Here is a 7950-nt window from a genome sequence, read left to right as displayed (position 1 = left end):
TGCAATTATTGTCTGGATTTTCTTCCTTTTCCCACTGTAAAACAATCATATCCCTTTTATAGTGTGATTGAAGACCCAGCTCATGTCAAGATGTTAATTATATGATGTGACTCAATGATCTTTTCTTTTTCAGTGCAGAATTACTGTATTGGATCATGAGAAAGCATCAAGATTTTTTGGTGCATGATCAGAGCTCTGAATAAATACACCTAAAAAACTTGTTTTTGGCCAATTTCTGGCACCCTAGGGGAGATCTTTAAATGCCCTATTTTTCTATTATAAACACAAAATAAATACAAGCGCGATAGCAAGCGTGCAAAAATGTTAAACAATAATGGATACTCAACATATTGTGTGCAGTTATAAAAACACACAAAATAAATACAAAATAAAAACACAATATTTGCTATTATACAATCAAATATTTACCAACAGGTGCATAAAGTGTGTACACAACAAAGACACTCAAAATCCTATTCTGTGTGCTCTTACAGCAGATGAAGCGCAGTTAATCTGAACTGGCCTTTAGGGTTCCATGTCCCCCCTTTGCCCACAGCCTGAGCAACATGCTATCTATGTACTGCTATGTGGTTCTAGCTTAGCTAGTTAGCTAGCTTAGCATGCAACATTTCAAAGAGCTAAAACGAGAGACAAGACAGACGCTTTAAAAGATGTCCATAAAAAACATCCCACAAATACTTATGTCTCCTTTCTTCCTAATCTTTCCTCTTCTTTCTATACTTTGCCCCCGATGGCCCCGCCCTCCCTCACCGTCTCACCCACTGTCCACAACTGGCCCCGCCCTCCCTCACCGTCTCACCCACTGTCCACAACTGGCCCCGCCCTCCCTCACCGTCTCACCCACTGTCCACAACTGGCCCCGCCCTCCCTCACCGTCTCACCCACTGTCCACAACTGGCCACGCCCTCCCACACCATCTCACCCACTGTCCACAACTGGCCATGCCCTCCCTCACCATCTCACCCACTGTCCACAACTGGCCACGCCCTCCCTCACCATCTCACCCACTGTCCACAACTGGCCCCGTCCTCCCTCACCGTCTCACCCACTGTCCACAACTGGCCCTGTCCTCCCTCACCGTCTCACCCACTGTCCACAACTGGCCCCGCCCTCCCTCACCGTCTCACCCACTGTCCACAACTGGCCCCACCCTCCCTCACCGAATCACCCACCAACTGCCCCCCAGCCCCCCCACCCCCTGCAGGTGATGCCCTAGGCGACCGCTTATGTTGCCTATGCCTAGAAACGCCCCCATCTGTTCCCGTCTTAAAAACCCACATCTCATCACCTCCAACCACATTCCTTGCTGTTTGTCTTTCATTCCTCAAGGAGACTAGAATTAACACCCGACTCAATTTTCCCCATGGCAGGGAGAAATTCTAGGAGTCAGAGAATCATCTGATTAGAAGTCAAATCAAAACTGGCAACTCGTCGATCCCCAAACGATTCAAGTCTGACCTTGTTGCTCCGTCCTTGCCCTCGTGCGAGACGGTCGCCTTTTACATTTTGGCAACCCCCCCCCCCCCCCCCCCCCCCCACCCAGTGGAATATCTAGAGTCAGACCTCTGCTTAGTGCTTCACCATGGATTTCTTCCAAAGCCAAAACTTGTTCTTTCTCTCACCCTCGATCAATCTCTTTAATTCTCTCTGTTTCTCTCTGTTTCTCTCTCTGTCTATCTTTAACATTTTGTCTTTCTCTTGGTTTCTTTCTCTCTATTGCTGTCCCTCTGTCTTGTTCACTCACTCATTTTGTCTCACACTATAAAAGGACATTTTTCTTTAAGGGTCCTTTCCTCAAGGAACCCTTTTGTGTAGAATTTTGTTTGTATGGTTCTTTGAATGACAAGTATAAATAGTCCTTCACAATACCTATTTATCCTCAAAGAACTTACAGTTGTTTCCCCATAGTTTCAAAGCGAAGAATTCTCCAAGAAACTTGTATTTTTAGGGGTGCAGTTTCATACTGCATCCCCTCTCTCTCTTTGGGTGTGCTGGTCTCCTTCTATCTCTCGTTTTCTTTCTGGTCCCTTCACCTATTCTCCATTTTGCTGGGTGTTGTGGTGATCTCATGCCGCCCTGTCAGGGAATGATGCATTGTATTGAGTCTGATAAAGAACCAGTTGAATCCAGTTAAATATTTGTATTACCTCTCCAGTCAGTTGATTTAGCAGCAGGGCTGCGTCGCAAATGGCACCCTGTTCCTTACGCGGTCCACTACTTTAGACCTATTGAGCCTGCAGACTCAAAACAAGTGCACTTTGTGGGATATAGGGTGAGATATAGGACACATAGATGCTGTTCACTAGGAACGAGGCCTTCACATCCACACCACACTGCCTGTCTGGATGTTATAGTTCGCTAATCTGCAATCTACCGCTCACATCCCCTAACACACACACACACACACACTGGTGTAGAAGACACACGCTAATCCAGAAGAATTTGCGCAGGCCTCCTCTGCGACGCGCCAAGGTTACTCCCAAATAAACATGGAGTCGATGAAAGGTTGCTGGAACTGATAGAGAGAAAATTCATGGTATTATAAGGGACAGGAGGAATGTCCAGAAGGAACCCAGCAGAGATACATCTCTGTTCTCTGAAGTTAACTAGAAAACCATTGAATAGAAGGGATTAACCTTACAGCACAGATCCTCACTGAAACACCCAGAAAACACCCCTCACCCAGAAAACACCCCTCACACAGAAAACGCACACACCCAGAAAACACCCCTCACCCAGAAAACACCCCTCACACAGAAAACGCACACACCCAGAAAACACCCCTCACACAGAAAACGCACACACCCAGAAAACACCCCTCACACAGAAAACGCACACACCCAGAAAACACACTAAAAACACCCAGAAAACACCCCTCACACAGAAAACACACACACAACACACTACAAACACCCAGAAAACACCCCTCAAACAGAAAACGCACACACAACACACAGAAAACACACACACCCACACAACACACTAAAAACACCCAGAAAACACCACTCACACAGAAAACACACACATACACAACACACAGAAAACACACCTCACACAGAAAACGCACACCCACACAACACACTAAAAACACCCAGAAAACATACCCCACACCGAAAACGCACACACAACACACAGAAAACTCACAGAGAACACACACACCAACAGGATACACATAAAGCACTGATTCAATACACAGAAAATACACACAACAAACAGAAAACACACAGGCAAAATACACAGACAACACACACATTGCCTCTGGCCACCCATTCCAGCTCCAATAGGGAGAGAGAAGAGCTGGGTTAGGAGAGTTAAGTGCCTGACTATACAGTGTGTGTGTGTGCGTGTGTGTGTGTGTGTGTGTGTGCATGCGTGCGTGTCTGCTTTGTTCCACTGTCTACTGCCATGGTAGAGGAGACCTGAGGGACTAACTGACCCACCTGGAATATATAGCACATCACCTCTTCATTTGCCAGGAGCAATGATCCTCTGAATTCTCTCCGTCTCAGAGTAGCATTTTCTTGAATCTTGCCAGCATTCTTTTTCCCCTTCTTTTTCTTTCTCCATGGTGCTGAATCTATTCATCTCTGTCCCTCTGTCTCCCTATCGTCCTCTCAAAGGAAACGGACCCAATTCTGTTTTAAAACATCCGCAAGTGTCCTTGTGTAAGGGTCACATGGCTGACCCTGTTAAAGTAGTAGACCACTGTGACGGTGTTGATGTTGCCAGTCTAGCACCTTTCCCCTCCGTACTGTGACGGTGTTGATGTTGCCAGTCTAGCACCTTTCCCCTCCGTACTGTGACGGTGTTGATGTTGCCAGTCTAGCACCTTTCCCCTCTGTACTGTGAGGGTGTGGACGTTGCCAGTCTAGCACCTTTCCCCTCTGTACTGTGAGGGTGTTGACGTTGCCAGTCTAGCACCTTTCCCCTCCGTACTGTGACGGTGTTGATGTTGCCAGTCTAGCACCTTTCCCCTTCGTACTGTGACGGTGTTGATGTTGCCAGTCTAGCACCTTTCCCCTCCGTACTGTGAGGGTGTTGATGTTGCCAGTCTAGCACCTTTCCCCTCCGTACTGTGACGGTGTTGATGTTGCCAGTCTAGCACCTTTCCCCTCCGTACTGTGAGGGTGTTGATGTTGCCAGTCTAGCACCTTTCCCCTCCGTACTGTGACGGTGTTGATGTTGCCAGTCTAGCACCTTTCCCCTCCGTACTGTGACGGTGTTGATGTTGCCAGTCTAGCACCTTTCCCCTCTGTACTGTGACGGTGTTGATGTTGCCAGTCTAGCACCTTTCCCCTCCGTACTGTGACGGTGTTGATGTTGCCAGTCTAGCACCTTTCCCCTCCGTACTGTGACGGTGTTGATGTTGCATGGCTAGCACCTTTCCCTTCTCCTTTGGGTCCTTTCTTTTAGATCAAGTTGTCGCATCTCCATGGTACATTCACTCTCTTCCTTCACACCTTTAACTTTATTTAACCTTTATTTACTAACTGCTTAAATACCGAGTACATATTCTCTCTCTCGCTCTCATTCTTTCTGAAAGGAAAAAAAGTTTTAAAACACCTTGGACACTTTGGAAATGTAATTTCTTTACTGCTAATTTCAGTTCAACCAACCAGGATTATTAGGAACACCTGTTGAATTTCTCATTAATGCAATTATCTAATCAATCACATGGCAGTTGCTTCAATGCATTTAGGGTTGTGGTCCTGGTCAATACAATCTCCTGAACTCCAAACTGAATGTCAGAATGGGAAAGAAAGATAATTTAAGCAATTTTGAGCGTGGCATGGTTGTTGGTGCCAGACGGGCCGGTCTGAGTATTTCACAATCTGCTCAGTTACTGGGATTTTCATGCACAACCATTTCTAGGGTTTACAAAGAATGGTGTGAAAAGGGAAAAACATCCAGTATACGGCAGTCCTGTGGGCGAAAATGCCTTGTTAATGTTAGAGATCAGTGGAGAATGGACCCCACCGGGTACCACTCATCCCCACAACAAATAGGAAAAAGAGGCTACAATTTGCACGAGCTCACCAAAATTGGACAGTTGAAGACTGGAAGAATGTTGCCTCGTCTTATGAGTCTTGATTTCTGTTGAGACATTCAGATGGTAGAGTCAGAATTTGGCGTAAACAGAATGAGAACATGAATCCATCATGCCTTGTTACCACTGTGCAGGCTGGTGGTGGTGGTGTAATGGTGTGGGGGATGTTTCTTGGCACACTTTAGGGCCCTTAGTGCCAATTGGGCATCGTTTAAATGCCATGGCATACCTGAACATTGTTTCTGACAATGTCCATCCCTTTATGACCACCATGTACCCATCTTCTGATGGCTACTTCCAGCAGGATAATGCACCATGTCACAAAGCTCGAATCATTTCAAATTGGTTTCTTGAACATGACAATGAGTTCCCTGTACTGAAATGGCCCCCAGAGTCACCAGATCTCAACCCAATAGGGCATCTTTGGGATGTGGTGGAACGGGAGCTTCGTGCCCTGGATGTGCTTCCCACAAATCTCCATCAACTGCAAGATGCTATCCTATCAATATGGGCCAACATTTCTAAAGAATGCTTTCAGCACCTTGTTGAATCAGTGCCACGTAGAATTAAGGCAGTTCTGAAGGCGAAAGGGGGTCAAACACAGTATTAGTATGGTGTTCCTAATAATCCTTTTAGGTGAGTGTATATATGGGGGAAAAAAACATTGTTGTTTATCTGCTCGATCTCACTCTCCAAAATTAAATCTTCCCTATATCTGAGAGGTATCCCCAAACTTTCATTTTCCAACTTCCAAACTTTTATCAGTTCACCGAAAAAACTAATATACATTCAGACCTTCAAACTGCTCCCCTGTAAGCTGTGTGCCTCGCAGAGAGGACAGTTTAACACCAGCAGTGTGGGTTCAGAAGAATCCATTGAATCCACTGAGTGTAACTATTCGTTTGTGGCCCAAACAGTTCAGTCGTAACAGCCTGGAGGACATTCCTGTGATGTAATCTGATCTCACAGAGCGATTGAACGCCACGGGAATAAACGGCATCCTGTAACCTGGACTTAATGCTTTCAAGTGCCACTCCAGTTTCGGGCTCAAACTGTTTTAAAAGTGATCCGTTTTGATGTTGCTTGATTGTCTTACAGGGACTTTTTACTCTGATAAAACACCTTTATGAAACACCACGGGCCACACCCTCCTTTCAATGGAGTGGGTGGATGAAGAAATGAGAGTATTATTTGTGTGTGCACAGGCGCACACACACGCACGCACAGACACAGTTAAAGCTTCTGACTTTCTGAATGATTTTCCTCTGCATTTTGACTGCTGTATTGAAATTACTAAATTTGCTACAGTGGGGAGAACAAGTATTTGATACACTGCTGATTTTGCAGGTGTTCCCACTTACAAAGCATGTAGAAGTCTGTAATTTTTATCATAGGTACTCTGCAACTGTGAGTGATGGAATCTACAAAAATCCAGAAAATCATATTGTATGATTTTTAAGTAATTCATTTGCATTTTATTGCATGACATTTGATACATCAGAAACGCAGAACTTAATATTTGGTACAGAAACCTTTGTTTGTTCATACGTTTCCTGTTGTTCTTGACCAGGTTTGCACACACTGAAGCAGGGATTTTGGCCCACTCCTCCATACAGATCTTCTCCAGATCCTTCAAGTTTCGGGGCTGTCGCTGGGCAATACCGACTTTCAGCTCCCTCCAAAGATTTTCTATTGGGTTCAGGTCTGGAGATAGGCTAGGCCACTCCAGGACCTTGAGATGCTTCTTACGGAGCCACTCCTTAGTTGCCCTGGCTGTGTGTTTCAGGGTTTTCATGCTGGAAGACACACCCACGACCCATCTTCAATGCTCTTACTGAGGGAGGGAGGTTGTTGGCCAAGATCTCACGATACATGGCCCCATCCATCCTCCCCTCAATACGGTGCAGTCGTCCTGTCCCCTTTACAGAAAAGCATCCCCAAAGAATGATGTTTCCACCTCCATGCTTCACGGTTGGGATGGTGTTCTTGGAGTTGTACTCATCCTTCTTCTTCCTCCAAACATGGCGAGTGGAGTTTAGACCGAAAAGCTCTATTTTTGTCTTATCAGATCACATGACCTTCTCCCATTCCTCCTCTGGATCATCCAGATGGTCATTGGCAAACATCAGTCTTGCCTGGACATGCGCTGGCTTGAGCAGGGGGACCTTGCGTGCGCTGCAGGATTTTAATCCATGATGGCGTAGTGTGTTATTAATGATTTTCTTTGAGACTGTGGTCCCAGCTCTCTTCAGGTCATTGACCAGGTCCTGCTGTGTAGTGGGCTGATCCCTCACCTTCTTCATGATCATTGAACAGATCTTGCATGGAGCCCCAGACCGAGGGAGACTGACTTTCATCTTGAACTTCTTCCATTTTCTAATAATTGCGCCAACAGTTGTTGCCTTCTCACCAAGCTGCTTGCCTATTGTCCTGCAGCCTTGTGCAGGTCTACAATTTTATCCTTGATGTCCTTACTCAGCTCTCTGGTCTTGGCCATTGTGTAGAGGTTGGAGTCTGTTTGATTGAGTGTGTGGACTCAATAAAGTGTCTTTTATACAGGTAACAAGTTCAAACAGATGCAGTTAATACAGGTAATGAGTGGAGAAGGAGGGCTTCTTAAAGAAAAACTTACAGGTCTGTGAGAGCCGGAGTTCTTACTGGTTGGTAGGTGATCAAATACTTATGTCATGCAATTAAATGCAAATTAATTATTTAAAAATCATGCAATGTGATTTTTTTGATTTTTTTTATTAGATTCCATCTCTCACAGTTTGAATGTACCTATGATAAAAATTACAGACCTCTACATGCTTTGTAAGTAGGAAAACCTGCAAAATCGGCAATGTATCAAATGCTTGTTCTCCCCACTGTATATGGATACA

Source organism: Esox lucius, chromosome 25 (genome assembly GCF_011004845.1).
Source record: "Esox lucius isolate fEsoLuc1 chromosome 25, fEsoLuc1.pri, whole genome shotgun sequence".
NCBI lineage: Eukaryota > Metazoa > Chordata > Actinopteri > Esociformes > Esocidae > Esox > Esox lucius.
Note: the sequence above shows the minus strand (reverse complement) of the source record.